This window comes from Coturnix japonica, chromosome 6 (genome assembly GCF_054131305.1).
Source record: "Coturnix japonica strain WE chromosome 6, WE-NBRP24, whole genome shotgun sequence".
NCBI lineage: Eukaryota > Metazoa > Chordata > Aves > Galliformes > Phasianidae > Coturnix > Coturnix japonica.
In genome coordinates, this window is record NC_140668.1 from 35,997,371 (window position 1) to 36,014,082 (window position 16,712).

The window sequence follows — 16,712 nt, forward strand, 5'->3', positions numbered from 1 at the left end:
GGTGGTATATTCCAAATACAGATTGTTCGTATACAACAAAATCCATACTGGTTTCATAACAGCCAATCTGGAGAACAGTTCTGGACACAGTAAACTAAGAGAATATATCACCACTGTGATTAACTGATCTTAACACACCAAGTAAAATGCAGGTATCAGTTAAAAGTCATTTTATGTCCAGCTGGCCTCTGGCGCACACCTTTCCTTTGTGCTGTGTAACTCCATGCTAGGTTTCTACACCAGAATTTTCCTGTGTCATTCAAATATATAAATATATTTATAAGTGGTATGTTTCCAAGTCTGTCCTTAATCAGTCCTGCAATGCCTTCACAGCAGGCTCTCACTCTCAGCCTTCTATTAAGGCTATAATTAATTCTGCTGTTCTAAATGTTCCAGGGCTATAATTTATTTATGGGTCCAGCATTTTCCTCATATCTGGGATTAGATTTTCAGCTCTTCAGTTTTCCCTAAATCTTCTCTTGGTCGTTCTCAATACATATGGCTACAATATTCAGCATGTTTATCTGTGTGGCACCTTCAAAAAAGGCAGCAGGTAGAGTATTTTCTACTCAAGTGCGTTGTGATGGTATCACCCAGAGTAAAGGTCTGTACTAGTTATTTGCTCTGAAAGGCTGACTCACTGCTATCCTGCCTTTCCTTTTTTTCAGCTCATCCTGAACACACCAGTATTATTATTATCATCAGATGCCACTCATTTTCATTAGTCTCTTCTCCAGAGAAAACAATGTTAAAAGTGTAAATTACGCTTTCATGATCTTTTTAAGCAAGGGAATACCAGGATCTCAAACTTCTAAATGAGATAAAAATGTGTAAACAATCACTGTGATGTGATATACTTCATTATTTTAGATGCTATGTAAACAAACAAACCACAGTAAGTGAATTAATATGGTACGAAAACCAACAAATCTTGAACAAGCCCTTCAGCAAGCTCTACACAAAACCCAACACAGCACTGCAGCAGCCCTCGCTGCTAACCAGGATGCTCACAGGGACATAATCCCCTCAGATCACCTGCCAACAAAATGAAGCTTACCTTTTTCTTTTCTAAGATTCATTTGTCTCCACTGCAAAATCAGTATTTTTGAGATGAACATGTGAGGATGGAAACCATATATTTCTCAGGCATTTGTTTCTGCAGCCGCTGTTTATGCGCAAAGATAGAATGGTCAGAGGGAGGTGTGAACAAAAGCCTGCTTTCCTCCCTCAGTTCTGTTGCTGGCAGGCTGTGTGAAATAGCATGTTTTACTTCAGCTTGGTCATTTATGTAGTGCCTAGTACAATTTTGGCTGGAGTTTCTAGTAACAGCTCTTATAATGAAGGTCTTATTATCAGAATAAGCTGCTAGAGTCCATCTAGAAAACACTGCTTATATTCTGCATTTCTCTGACAGGTCCAGTAATACTGATGTATTACTATCCGGTCAGAGCAAGTTGACACTGGAAACCTTAAACTATCCCAACTGAAGACAAAAAGCAAGGAACTTACATCACAACTCCATCATTTTTCAAAAGTATTATGCAACTCCACCTGAAGCATCTGCTTGCAAGTCTCTGTTGTGTCCACACATATTTCCTCTGCTTGATGCTGGAGAATGACATCTCCTTTGGCTTTCCATCCTACCTAAGACCTCCCCTTCCAGAACACTCGTGTAAGCTTAGTTTCAAGAGTGGCAAGCAGAGATCTGGTACGCAAGTATACTTTTCATCCTCACCAGCTTACATCTACTGAAGAAATGATCCTCTGTGTCTTTACACATTATGTCAGGGCACAACTGACAATATTATGAGAATTGCGTATGTACTGCAACAAGAGTTATGTTTGCTGATCATATGTTAAGAAAACAGGAAAGTCTCTTGGTTCAGTTTCAAGTGTGTAGGCAAACCAAAACCTATTCCCAACTGTCAAAAAACCATGCTACAAAGCAGTCTGCCACACTAACGAAACCATGGAACGCCACAATGATCTGGAGTCTCCTTTCCAGGTTTATGTCACATTTATTCTCTCAGCTCAGAAACACATTTGGTTCACAGAAAAAAAACAAGGAATGGCTCTAAGTGAGTCATTCATACCTCATCCAAATTGTGCCGTTCTGCAGTGCACCGCAATACTTCTTTTTCCTAAGCCACTCCATTCAACTCGGAGCCTGTTTTATTCACAGCCCTGAGACAACTGCTTTCCTCCCTCCATGGGAGCAGAACTCCTGGAGCACATTTGCGTATTCAATCCAAACAGACATTTCCATGATGAGGGAACCACAGTGAAGGAGTGGGAGTAGGAGGCGGGTGTCAAACAAAACCCAAGAGCTATCTTGAAAGCACATTGAGGACAGGAAATGGAGTTGGCTGTACCTCAGCTGTGAGACCTTGCTGATGACAGGGTGAGAAGGAAATTAAACGACAACATTAGGAGGAAAGAAGCATGGTACTGGGACCCAAAATTAAAAGAAAGTATTGGAAATTCCAATAACTGAATGGGATCAGGAAATCAACCTGACGAGGGCACAGCAGCCTCTGAAGAATCAGGGACAAGGCTGATTTAGCTAGCAAGCCAGGAAAGCGCTCCAAGACCAATTCAAAAGAGAACAGGCAGAGCAGTAAGAGATTGTGGATGCCTGTGTGTGTACCACAAGCACAGTTACCGCTGAAAATACTATATGCTTGAAACACTCGATCACTTGGAGTGATCAAGGTGAGAGTCCCATGCTTCTTACTTCAGAAAGACAAACAAAAACTAATATAGAGAGAGAATACATGTAAACATTGGCTTCAAACAAATAAATCAGTTCATAGTTTTAGAAAGGAAAGCATATCTAAAGATAAAAAGGTCTCTGAGTTCAGCCTTGTTTTAGCAAGTTTTAGGCAATCACACTGATTTCCAGATACTCATAGTGTCTGTACCTGAATGTCCTGCCAGGTTCTCCCAACAGAATCTCGTTCTGGCTCCAACACGTGAGGCGAGTGAATCCCTATAGAACGAAAGGAAAAAGGAAAACAGAATGAATCTTTCAATTTTATGCATTTATTTCAGCCTTACTTGTTATTTAAATGCATGTGATTGAAACTCCTGAAATCAATTCAAGTAGCAAGAAAATGATACTTCTGATTAGAAAACTAAATCAAAATACAATTAAAATAATTAAACATGAAAACATGTATTAGCTGTTGTTATTTTTCACATTGAGAAAATCAACCTGAGAATTAGCGTATGCACCCATTCAAAATGCATAATTTCTCCAAGTCAGGAATGTCAAAAATAATCTCCCCACGCATTCAGCTACACAGACTCTTACATAAATCACTGAAGATTTCCCCCTGAGGGAAGTGGGGATGAGTTGCCAATTTCTTTCTGTAGACTTGCAACAAAACTCGAAACTAATTTTGTCAAATTGTAAGATCAAGGGATGTTTTGAAAATGTAGAGTGTTTTGCTCTGCTCCCACCACTTGTGACAGGAGATTCCCAGAGAATGAAAGTCAGATAAATAGTTCTATCTGAAATAATTACTAAACCCAAACCCCACTGACATTAGAACCACTGGTGACAACTAAATCTTGTAATTCTGTCATTGACAAGTGAGTGACAGATTGAAACAGGAACTAGATTACCCAGTGAAACATCAGACAGGTTCTATTACATACTCCTATTATAAGAAAAGACAAACTATTTTAGCTAGCAAATTTTAAAGGACTTATTTTTGGGGCGCTGAGTAACACGTGTTAACAGGCAGCCCAAGAGCAGCCAACATGTCAAAGAACAGTGGAAGAATGGAATTTATCCTACTGCACCATTGAGAGAGGAACAAGCTCTCTGCAAAGACTCCAGAACAAATGCCATTGGACTTTCAAACAAATGTGCTCTGACTGCACTGCAATCCTCTATGATTACTTCCCATGAATGCTGTACCACAAACAAAGATTGTGCACTGGAACACTGAATTGTAAAGGAATGTTGCACAATATCTGAGGAAAGCAAATTACAAACTTCTAATCAAAGTATCCACACCAGAAACAAGTCTTTGTAAGCTTATGGTCTTCCAATGAGATACACATTTGGTGTGATCCACGAGTGCAAGTCACACAACTACAGCTCCGAATGCTAAAAACAGAATGAACCCTTATGAACATCAGACCGAGAATAAATTAGACGCGGCTTTCGTGTTTTTCTGTCACTAAAATAATAAAATTAAAGCTTTAATAGCACAGTATTTTAAAAATCTTTTTCAGAAGAAAAAACAGAATTGAAATTCTATCCTCCAGTGTCAACCACATTGAGCAATTCATGCAGCTCCAACCCACTCCACCTCCTACTTAAACCAAGAGAAGTTGAGCCAGCAGACTCAAGTCAGCTGACTGCACAGGAGTGGGATCCAGCTGATAGTGCTGCTGGAGAAAGAAAAGAACTGCATGCAGCTCCTTGGCTGGATCCACTAATAAGGATTTTTTTGCATTCTGTTGAGCTACATTGTCCAAACTTCACTTAATAAATCCTATCAAGTCATATGCTTACATGATAGCAAGTATTACATTTTTTCCAGTTTTGAGTGCTGTAAGTTATTTTCACTATAGAAAATGACTGTTTCTCAAACGACAGAATATGTATTAACCAGATGTTGTTTAGTAATCCCCTAACAATTCACATTAGCTTAGAGCGTGCAGGAGTTTCAGCTGAAGAAGATTCTAATAAAGAATGCCAGGCATCTAAAAACAGAGCTATTACAAAAGCATCAATGAGGCACTGAAGACAGTCATAACTAATTAAGAAATTAATTAAGAGAACACGAGTGCGAAGCATCGTAAAAGGGATAGCTACCATCAAAAAGAAAAACAAAAAAAAAAACAAAGCCAAAAATCACTGTGATAAAATATGTAGAAAATTAAGAACAGAATAAGACGGGAAATTAATTACCTGCATGCCAATGGTCTAAAACAGCCTATTCTTGAAGTCTGGGCTACTACAGGGGCTGTTAAGATACACAGTAGCTATTACATGTTCTGGTGATTAACATTTCCATGTATTGTCAGTGGCTGGATAGGTATGAATCAGTGCATCGACATGTCAAGGAGAAAAACACAGTGAAAACCTCACATTCTGCCAGGCTTCAAGAATATTTAAGATATGGGGACAGATGTCACATGCTTCTAGATAAAAGCTTTCATGGCCTTTGCTAAATCTCATCTTTCTTTCCCTTCTGAGAAAAGACCCATGAAAACATCAACCCTTTCTTTCATAAACAGAAAACATATAATACCTGCTTACCATTGCCATGCATGTCTTTCTTTCACTGTCACTCTTACACAAATAAATGAATCATCTTCCTCAATCACCTACAACGAATACCATGAAAAAATGTTTGCTAAGAGCTACAGTAATCAGAGCTATTTCGTGCTAATATTTCATGCTCTGATTATCTTTTTTTTCCCAATGCATTACCTTTCAAAAATATATCCTGTCCAACAATGCTATTTACAATTCATTTCTCTCCTGTGAACATTCTGTGCTTGTTCATGATACTGTTCTTTATTTCTTTGGTTGATGACACTATCATCTGTCACCTCATCTGTCATTTACATCTCATTAATATCAACCGTGCCCTCAGGGATGGGTTTTTTTCATCAGAAAATGGCCCAGAGGGTCTGCAAATGAAAGAAATATCAAAAAGCAGTGCCAAAAATAATAGACATTGCACCTCTTTCCTCAGACCCCACAGATGCTCCCGTGAATAATTACAGTGCATTCACATTGTTCTAGTCACTCAGGTGTGAGGAGGATGTATTTAACAATCACAGTGCTTGCACTGGAAAGCTGGTAACAAGCAGAGCAGTAAGCTGGTGCTGACTGCAAGATGCTGCTTCCACAGGACCTTGCCTTCCATGCTGCAACAGCTACAACTGACAAGGACCAGTGATTTGGACTGGGAGGGAAGTATCAGACAGAACCACAGGGGCTGCATCTTAGGGCATCACTTCCCAAGAAAAGCAGGTTGACATGGGATGTAGGCAAATTCGTATTGGGTCAGTAAAGACGGTCAGAAATACCATTTCTCTGAATATCCTGCACACATATTTCATCTTGCAAACCATGAAAGTCCCTTCTTTGCTTTACAGTGACACTCTTAGGAAAGAAACTCTTCCAACCAGACGATTACTGCAGTTCTGTGAATCCCATCCACTGGAAAAACTATAAGGCAGAATCATCAGCCCCATTTAAGCCTCATGACCAACATCTGATAGGCTGAGCACTGTAAGTTTTTCTGCAGAACTCAGCTAACTTTCATGTAGATAAAAGCTTTGGGTTTTGATCACCTGTATGACTTTGGAAGCCAAGGGTTTATGAAAATGTAAGAGCTTTGCAGCCTGTCAGTTTGTCACATTCACACGCTCTTGAGCGTATTCTGCTGCACAGCAACTGATCACCATTTTCTGCTCCAAGTTTCTGCCAGTCTTTATTGAAGCACAGATCACTGATGCTTTTCTGTTTCTCCATCTCAACAGAAGCAAATAATTCTTGCCTTTTTAATCAATCACCAGTTGCCTTTTCTGTAATTAAAAAACTCATTTACCATATATAGGTCAGATGTCAGGAATAAGTTCTTCACCAAGAGCTCTAGAGCAGGATGCATGGTCTGATGTGTTGGTGGTCCTGTGTGGAGCCACGAGTTGGACTCAACGGTCCAACTTGGGATATTGTAGGATTCTACAATATATTAAAAGCTCAATCCTAATATTTTGCACTCACGTTATTAAAATTACACACTCAGGTTCTATATAAGTACATTTTCTAGTTCTGAATCCATTTATGGATCCTTTGTAGCAGGCCCTGCCTTTCCTAAGGCAACTCATTTCCCAATGAATGCCCACAAACATGGCACTTGCAGGCTCTTTTGAAAGTCCTAGCTGAAACTGCAAAATCTCACGTTATTATCAAGGCTACTGAAATGCCACTCTCATTTCAAGTTGGACAGTGCTGCACTCACGATAGCTACATAATAAACCAACTTTGAAACTACATATACGCTTCGTTCATTTACTTGCAATTATACTTAGGAAAATATCTCTGGCTGTTTAGTCACTTGCCTCTACAACTGAGAGAATCCTGAAATGATTCACACATATCAGCAATCTGTATTGACATCTGCCTAACTGCATAATGATGTACTTACATCCTATTTTACTGCAAATAACGTCTACCAGATTTTCCAAGAGATTTGTATTTCAAACATCCTGCACTACTTTATCTTCAGCCCCAAAATCTCTATCCAAATTTCACCCATCAGTGCCTGATGTTTTTATATATCACATTAGCACCTAGTGGGCCTCATCTTTTCCACCTCGGTGGCCATATATCTCATTGTACCATTCCAGTTTATCCACGAGGCCAACACCTCCCATACTGCAACGCTGAGAGGACCACTCAGCCAGATAAACCTGGTCAGCACTGTCACAGCTTTGACAACAGACGACTGTACCTGTCACATTAGATAAGCTATCCCCTTTGCTTCACATTAAACAGTGAAGCAATACATGGATGTCATCTGTCACATGAGAAGCCTTGGTGAAAAGACAGCTCTATCAAACACCAAAACTACGGAGAGCAGAAAAAGCCTAGCGACTGGGTGACCTGTTTTAACATTTAAAAGATCCCCTTCTGAATGACAATGAATTGCAAGACAAAATCACACATCAATATACACAAAATCACCATACTAAGACACAGCCTGTTCTTATCCTCGATCTTTATCAGCCATCTTGTTTTCATCAGAAATGCTCTTAATATCATGAGGAATTCCAAAAAAGCCAAGGAATTAGATACAAATCTTTCAACAACTGACAGGCTGTGCTCCTTGCATTATTTTTAACAGAAAAAGCAATGATAAGGTTTTGAAAGTCTGTTGGCATAGGCAAAAGGACAGTTGCACTAGAAACGCTCTCCAGAATGTGAGCAGTCTTCACGTTAAACCCATCTAGATTCACCTTGAAGGAATTGTATGCAGGTTTGTGACACTTTATCTGCACAGATTGATGTGAATGGCCTATACGTAAATTGTTGTCAGGATGCAGCTAGGATCCTATTACTGTAGTCTCTGGGAACACAAGAGCTCTTCCAGCAAAAATAACTGCAGCAAATGCCAGAAATCAACAGGCAGAGGCAGTAAACAGGCCAGAAAGGAACAGGAAAAGTCAAGCAGGGTGACAAACATCTTATGAAATGATTATTTGTAAGGCAGTGTCAACTCATCTTGCTAACTTCACTGATTTAACTTTGGGTTTGTTTTAATGTTTAAAAACTGATTTGTGGCACGATATATCAAGATGACTACAGAATTCCAAAGAAGGTGTTAAAACCACCCTCGTGTCCAAGCAGCAGAGAATTTGGGGTAAATTTTCTAGACAAGAGACTTCTCTTCATAAAGTCATCTTGCCTACTAGGAGACTTATTCTTGTGAAGAGTCACATCAGGGAAGATTACAGCCATATTCTAAGGGCATTGATTATTAAGGCCTGATGGCACTGTCCTCTCTTTTGCAAGGGTGTAAAGCAAGTTCTCATAAAGCAAAAACTGCACAGGTCTCGACATTACTAAGCATTTTTCCAGAACCACTGCAGTTCAGTTCCACTTGCAGCCCATAGCTGGTCCCAACCCAGCTCTCTAAACAAGAGCTGTAAGCTAAAGGCAAGATCTCACAAAATAACTTTATATTGATTTATTAAATTAAAACAATCAAAGGAGTTGTAGAAGGGCAGTATAAATTTAAGAAAATGCAATCTACAGCCCAGCTCACCTCAAACCACTTAAGCTACTATCTTAAGTGGAGATCTGCGTTAGCACACCTGAAATGCTTTCTCATTCACGTTAGGCAGATTATTAGCAATCATATACTTGACTGGAGCATGTACATACAAAAAACCACTGAGCTTTTAGCTGAAGAAATGGTATCATCTCAGCAGGAAGCTGGGAGGATGAACACATTTGGGATCCCACAACATATCTATATTACAGCAGCAAGGGTAAGACAAGACAGAATTGGTTTAATTATGTGCCTGTCACCAACATGTTTACCCATTAATCCTGAGAATGCAGCGAGCCCCACAGGAACAGGGCAGCATTTTCAAAACTCTCAAAACAGAGAAATCACCACAGGACTCAGGATTAATTCACTAAGGAATGTTAAAAACTGCATACAAAAAAATTAGCCCTGGAGCTTGTTCCCTACACAAATGAGTTCAGCTGGGCTCCAGGCCCAAAGGGGTATGTCCTGAGTAACTCTCAGAAGGGAAAGATCTGGATTAACTGAAATACATTGTGGTCCAACTCGAGAGTAGGGAACACAGAAGCAGCTGCTGTTCTCAGCAACGTTATCGTGGTCTGCTAATCCATGCCCTACAGTTGTAGCCATGGTGCTCATTGCTTCACAATGGCTTAAGGCAATATCAGCCAATGCCTCTGCTCTTCGAAACGGGACATTTCTATACATACCCAAATTGTATATGGATATCATGACTTTGTGTCATGACATTGGCACAGGGGGTGACAGGGAGCTGGTGGATTCAGTCCCTGGAAGTTTGGAAGAAATGTGGAGATGTCAAACTGAGGGTCGTGGTCAGCAGACACACTGGGGATGGGTTGGATGAAATGATCTTAAAGATCTTTTCCAACCTTAATTACTAGATTATTATAATTACAAAGTAGATGCTAATAATTGTGCACAAATGCACATGTAGTAGAAAACTAGACCCAGATGGAGAAATGTAAGATTAAAAGTGAGCATCTGAACAAGAGCTCTATTTTGATTTGACTTGTTATTTTGTTTAATTTTAAGAGATCTCTGTCCCCTACTGTAAATCAGGGATGTTTTGGGATATATCTGTGTTTATAGGTATTACCTGCTCTACCGGAGAACTGTCAGATTCAATCAGTTTGTACTTAGAATTTCCTTCTCTAGGACAGCTCTGTCAGGCCAAAGTCCTAATATTGCTTAAATACTAAAAAGCAGGTGCAGTATTTCAAAAGTGACTAAAAAAGAGATGTTATGTAAAGCATAACACAAACAATTCAAAGCTGGGACTTCTACTTCCCTGTTATTATTTTCTTTCATTATTTTACTTCAGTGTTGCTAAAAAGTAAGTCTATATTGGTAATTACTGCTTAATACCTCAGGATCTCCACAATGGTCTTTCTTTTTTTGCTCCTTTGTTCATGCATTGAGGTAACCAGTTGCTTTTTAAAAGAACGGTTTCATTCGTAAATAAGAATTACACATAAATCTTACACGGAAGGAGTAAGTAAGTCATAAAAACAATTGTGTGTTTAAGCACAGAAAAATGTGAAGGTTGGGAGGCCAAGAGAGATACGGAGCTGCCATAGCTATTTAAATCAGCAAAAATAATGCCATAGTGGAAAAAAAATGCTAAGCCAGGTTCATAGCCAGTAGAGGGAGCAAGGAAAGGCCCTTAGTACCCAGAGTCGAATAAAGATAAATTAAAACAGCTGAATTCCTTTTTACCACTTTTTTCACACCTTTACCTCTCTGTTGAAAGTGACACATTTGGATTCCTGATACACATCGTTCGTTTCCACCAGAACACAGGCATAGCAAATGCAATGATGAATCTTTAAATGTTCTGCACTTCAGAGAGAAAACGAAGAGTGCTGAACGGACATGGATGACCTTCCTGCTGTGCTCTTCAGTCTTCATTTCAGAGACAAAAGTTCTCCTGCACTATTCTGCATGGTTCAGCCACAAAGAGAACACGTGCGCTGACCAATAGCTCATGCTTCTCCCAGAACACTGCCTCTTGATGACCACCCTGAACCACATGACCAAGACTGATGCTGCAATGCAGTGACTAATACTGGATTAGCAATGGGCTCAAATGTTGCTGATGTTCATCGAATATGACATCAGAAAACATGAAGCATTATTCAGACAGGAATATGCATGACTGAAGATGTTACCGAGCAACTTAATATGACATTATTTTCTAAGCAAAACAGACTAGATCAAAAGGAATAGTAGGAAAACCAAGCCACATCTCTTTCACTGGGAGTTGTCTTGGTTATACAGCTCTGAAAATCCAACCCAGAGCTTGGCTTCCCTGCTCTTCAGCTACAAAAATCACATAGGTGACTTTATCCAACCAAATAATCTAAAGTGTGAGCAGGCCGGTCTTTCAGAGTGGTGCAATCAGCACCTTCTGCAAACAGAACGCAGGACTGGCTTTAGCTGAGTCGTACATACTCCTTTTTTCACCATAAGCAAAATATTTGTCACAGAACATCTTAATTTTTATCTAGCCCATTAGAGTTGCCCCAATAGTTCATAGGATCATAGAAGAGTTTGGGTTGAAAAACACCTTTAAGTTCATCTAGTTCCAACCCCCTGATATAGGCAGGGACACCTCCCTCTAGACGAAGATGCCCAAAGCCCCATTCAGCCTGGACTTGAACACGTCCAGGGCGGGAACATCCACAAGTTGCAGTTTGACAGCTGCTTTATTCTGGCTAGTTGAAGTTCTAATGCATTTCATTGAGACTGCAGGCATTCTTCAAAGTCCTCCAGAGCTTCTGAAAACAGATGTTTGTCTAATACTTACAGAAATCTATGTTCACATTCATTACCCTACAGATCCACAAAAAGTATTTGAAACATACCATAGTGTTCAGGACAGCATCACTTGACTTATCCTTTCTGAAGGACTTTGATCAATGTTAGCTCTCACAATGCATTGGCTACAGCAAGACATAGACCAGGATTTTTTTTGGCAACTATTATCTTGTAAACAATTCTGAAGTGTGTCTGGAATCAAGGAAATGTCAGTCTATTCATTAGCGGGCTGTTAACAAAAAAGGCTGAAATTAATAAAATCCAACCCTGTGTAAACTGACCGTATTCTTCTCTAACCTCTGGAATGTAAGAAGGAACAGAAGCAGGCATTTTAAATGCTTCTAACTTGGTTATAAGTGCACTTAAGACAAAAATGATTTATTGAAGCTTACATCATGCACTATTATTTTCCACTATGATACAGAATCATGGTTGTTTGGTTCATAACAGTGATATGCAAACATCTTCTGTCCCGAGCGTTTGCTCTGTGGCAAAGAATACAGAGCACATTATGTTCTGAACTCTCAAAGCAATGACAGAGAACTATTCTACTGGCTGAGCAGGGAAGAAAGGAAGAAAACTATCAGTTGCTTGTATTTGTAGAGCCTTCCAGCTGCACGCTCTGGGTTGCAAGTGCTGCCTGATCTACCTGACTTATCTTGAATGTGAAAGTACTTCACTTAGTACTTGCTGTTCCTTATTATTTCCTTTGTCTTTCACCTGAATATGACCATAAAATCTTGTAATAGTTTGCAATGCTGTAAAACAGTGATAAAAATCAATTGTAAGGGATTACTTAGCAAACAGATCTGAATTTCTTCCCCCCCCCCCAAATTCAGTGATTATAATAGCCCTGGTGTTTTTCCCCTTTGCAAAGTGCTCCTAAGAGATAGGGATATGTGTGCCTTACCAATGTTCTTTATCTTAAAATAGCATTAGTAACACACAATATAGCAGTTGCTTTGGTAACTGATTTTTCCCCTTTTAAAGTCTGAATAAATAGTTGTGTAACACACATGTAAATCATCAGCGCATACACAATTGCTTGGGGTCTGAAGCAACATTTATACCATAATTTTTTTGTTGTTTTTGCATGCACATGCATAAACGTTGAGGTTATGATATGCTTACTAAGCGAGTAATTTTTGTCAGCATGGCATGGAGTGATTAAAAGAGGTTATTTGAAAAAGTGTGATGATGAGCAGAAACTGCAAAACTAACAGGTGTTGTGGGAAATGAAACTTCAGACAGTTTCACTCCACTGCAAACCTTCACCTTAATGAGAGTCCCAGCCAAACAGGAATTTGGGGAATTAAATTACATCACGTATATTTTGAGTTGGACACAGTAGCAGAATCCAGGCCTGTTGCTTTATGATTCAGGGACAAAGCAACAAAAAGAACAAATCATCATAAACTGTGCAAAACTGTCAGTACCTGGCCCACAATTCACTTACACACTCAGACTGCTCAACTTTCAGAGCAGCCGCAGTCCTTAGCAGTGCCCACCCTGTGTTACATTGGATATAGGGGACATTCACACTATACCGCCCCAAGTAAGAAAATGAATGTCCCTCCAACCACAACAAATGGAGGAAGAGACCAAGCGAGGGCTAAGTAACCCCAACCAGCTTCATTGTCAATGTCCAACAGATCTCAGGGAGAGAAGGAAGCAGTGTGTATCTACTGGCAAAACGGAACATAGGACACTAAGCAACAGCACTGGCACTTAATGTGTAAATGCACATTTTTACTTCTGTATGGATATTTCTTTGACATAAATCAGAAAAAGTGATAAACTGCATCACTGTGTTACACCTAGAAATAAGATCTAGGTGTAACTGTGTTACACCTAGAAATAAGCTCATTTCTTCCTCTTAAAAAGAATGCAAGCATATTTGATCTCAACTATTACCATAACACCTCTCCAGCTACTTCCTTAAAATAAAATATGATTTTATTACTGAGAGCATTAAAATGACATGTTTATATAGCAAGGATTTAATTAACGTTCAGATAATAATAACTGTGAAGCATAGAACTAAAATCCTTCGTTACAAATTTTAAAGGGTATGTTAGCACAGACATACATCAGGAGTGTTCTACACCATCACATCTGTGAATTAAGGGCAGATTGGAGCAAAAGGATCATATTCTTACTGCTCCTGAATGGCCAAACGACCATCTGAATACAGTGAGTGCTGCCTGACAGTACCAGAAAACAACCAGGAAGTGTGAATATTTTCTAAGAATAAACCTTACAGTTTTTTCTAAGAAGAGATCTCTAAAACCAGATGCAACAGCTACCCAAGTCAACTGAATGATTCCTATTCATCTTGGTTTTATGCCATTAAAAAAAAAAGAGGTCACATGGAAAAGTGGTGGTCCTTTCCTGAGCATGTTAAGAAGCTGAGGACAGTGGGCCAGGCAGCAGTTTTGCTCTTCAGAGTGTCAGAGATCTTTCAAGAGTGACAAGACGGAGACAGACAAACAAACATGGATCAGACATAAAATCAAACTTAAAGACGGCTCTATAAATTACTGTGTCTTATCAGAGTCATCAGTAAACTGGACATCAGGAGTAGCTGTTACAGCTGACAGGAGTGACTCTGTCTGACTTCAGAAGATTTTTAATCCTTCTGCATCATTTAATGCTAAGAATTGATTTTTGTTCCTCATCCTCTGAGAAACATTGCCCATTCCTCTCAGCCGGGCGATATGTCAAAATGAAAAGTGCCACGGGTTACTGTCTCCACGTGCATAATCAGACACTGTCAGACATCAGCCTTCCCATGGTCACTACAGATGAAAAATGCAAATTGGTTTTCAGCGTGTTTAATTTGCTGCTTACATGTCCATACTTGCACCTTGGTCTGCACAGGAACTTAAAAAGACTTTTATTCCCTCCCATCAATTGTTTCTGTACGTGCGACAGTGCAGAGACCTCATCTTTTAAGTTGCATTCACACTTTCAGGTATCTCTGACTAAGATTTTGCTGTTTCCTAACAGCTGTATGATGTGATCTGATGTCCAGCGGGCCCTGGGCTCACTCAGTGCTCATTGCATGTGATTGTCATGTTTCCTCTCCTCCTGTTTCTAACATTCCGCACTAATTTAGAACATGCAGTGTCATTAAACCACTCTGATGCCTTCACAGTGACTAGCAGTCCTACCGAGAGAAGCATTTCCCTTTTATCACTATAGGCAGGGAGTTTCATGTGATCTTATTTTCAACAGTAAATTACTTCCTGTTGTGAGTTCAACTGTTTGAAACACTCTGCAAAGAATCCTACACTGCAGGAAATAGTCCCGTTCTATTTAAATATTTGCTAGTTATACAAATTACTTCCTTTCCAAATTGCCTCCCTTTTTTTTTTCACATTTTAAATCATCTGCTTTAATTATCAAACTGTTTCCAAGTGCAGGATGGCTTGCTGTTGGATTGCTTTTCAGCATACCTTTGGATTTAAGTTATTTCTGTAACTAGTACGTGCTTTTACTTGATGGCTTTCACTTCCCACTTAAATAATATGAAAATGACTACAGCATCAGAAAAAGTAACAGGAATATATTTAAAGTTTAAGGGATCAAGTTTAAGTGACTGATTTTTCCCATCCTGATAAAGTCAGACCCTGTCACTGCAGCCCTTAGAAATAAAACATCTCCTTTCTTCTTTTTGTCATGCCAAAACCAAAACATATCATGCTTCCATTTCAAACAGGACAGACAACAGTCTCACATCAGTTTAATTGCATTTAAGAGGATACTGGGGATATATGACTACACATTTTGGAGTTACCTGAGCCTAACGAACTACCAGCAGCGCCGACTCAATCCACACAAGACCAATGTCAGGTTCCTTAGAAAAGCTGCTGTAAAAGCAGGGATGCATTTTTAGGATTAGCTCTGATAGCTCCTTGCTCAGCAGAGCGGTGCCCGTCAAGCAATGACAAAAGCAGTTTTATGAAAGTTGAGTAGTTACGGCTTAACTCTGGTGTTTCCATCAGGATCTAATTATAGCGGGCTGGGTCACCCTGCTGGCTCTGCCGCTCCCACAGCAGCACAGCTGAGTCAGCACAGCCAAGCAGGGACTGTCCTGCAGCGGGACATGCACCTGGTGGGGCCAGAGCACCTCTGCTCAAAAAAGAGTGAGAAGGAAAAGGAGTATGGAAATGTAATCACCATTCCGCATGATTTTTATCTTTTGCCTATTCAAAGCCACAAATGCAGACTTTGCCCATCGGTAACACATAAAAAAAATTAATTCTGAGTTACTAGTTCTTTAACACAATCTTTTTGATCCCTTCATTGCCAAATAATGGAAAACTCTACACTTTCATCCAGTGTCAAATCTTCACAGAGACGAAATTTCAGACTTCAAGGCTGCTAAGTTACACCAAAGACCTGCATTGCGTGTCAGCCTGCAGGAAATTTGTCTGCAATCCAGTTATGAAACAACAACGTTGTGTGGAAGGAGGTCAGCACTTTGTAACAGAGTGGAAGATAGAAACGTGCATTCAAGAACACATGAAGCTCCTTAAGTTTCCTCTGCAGAAACCAGAATATGAAATTAACTCTTCAGCACTCAGCACCCAGAACAGCATTGGCAGCAGTGTCACTACTATATAACTAGTTCATCTTCTAGTCTTCAATTGCTAGAACTTCAAAAACATGGTCTTCTCCATCTAGCACATCTTTTAAATTCAGCCCATTTGCCGCGTTATAATCTCACAATGCAAATAGAGAGAAAAGTCCAATCAATTTTATTTATTTATTACAAAAAAGCTACTAGTACAAACAGCAAACAGAGCACTTTGGGCAACTTTTCTGCAGGCATCAACACTAATCTTTTCCAAGACTACTCCTGACTTTGGACATTGCACTCCTGGGACTTTTATGTTCACTTTAAGTGCTGTTTTCTGTATGGATATCAGTTATGGAATGGATGGAATTTGAAGTTAATTCTTCCCTAAGAAAGAAGTATGTGGAAAAAGCAAGTGTAAAGAATTCATACAATCCAGGTTTACTAATGATTGAGATCCCCAATTCTGACTCTGCTGAAGAATTCACTGTCAGAAGGAACGGGAA

At 39.6% G+C, this 16,712-nt stretch overlaps 1 long non-coding RNA gene across 1 annotated transcript in view; it reads right to left on the reverse strand.

Annotated features, from left to right (window-relative positions):
- Nucleotides 1–2,258: 2,258 nt before the first annotated feature.
- LOC146760576 (uncharacterized) overlaps nt 2,259–16,712 on the reverse strand; it is a 43,090-nt gene continuing 28,636 nt past the window's right edge. Inside the window, exons 2-3 of the long non-coding RNA XR_014947810.1 lie at nt 2,922–2,989; nt 2,259–2,390 (exon numbers count right to left, since the gene is read on the reverse strand). This is a non-coding gene — a long non-coding RNA (uncharacterized LOC146760576). The remainder of the gene's footprint in view (nt 2,391–2,921; nt 2,990–16,712) is intronic.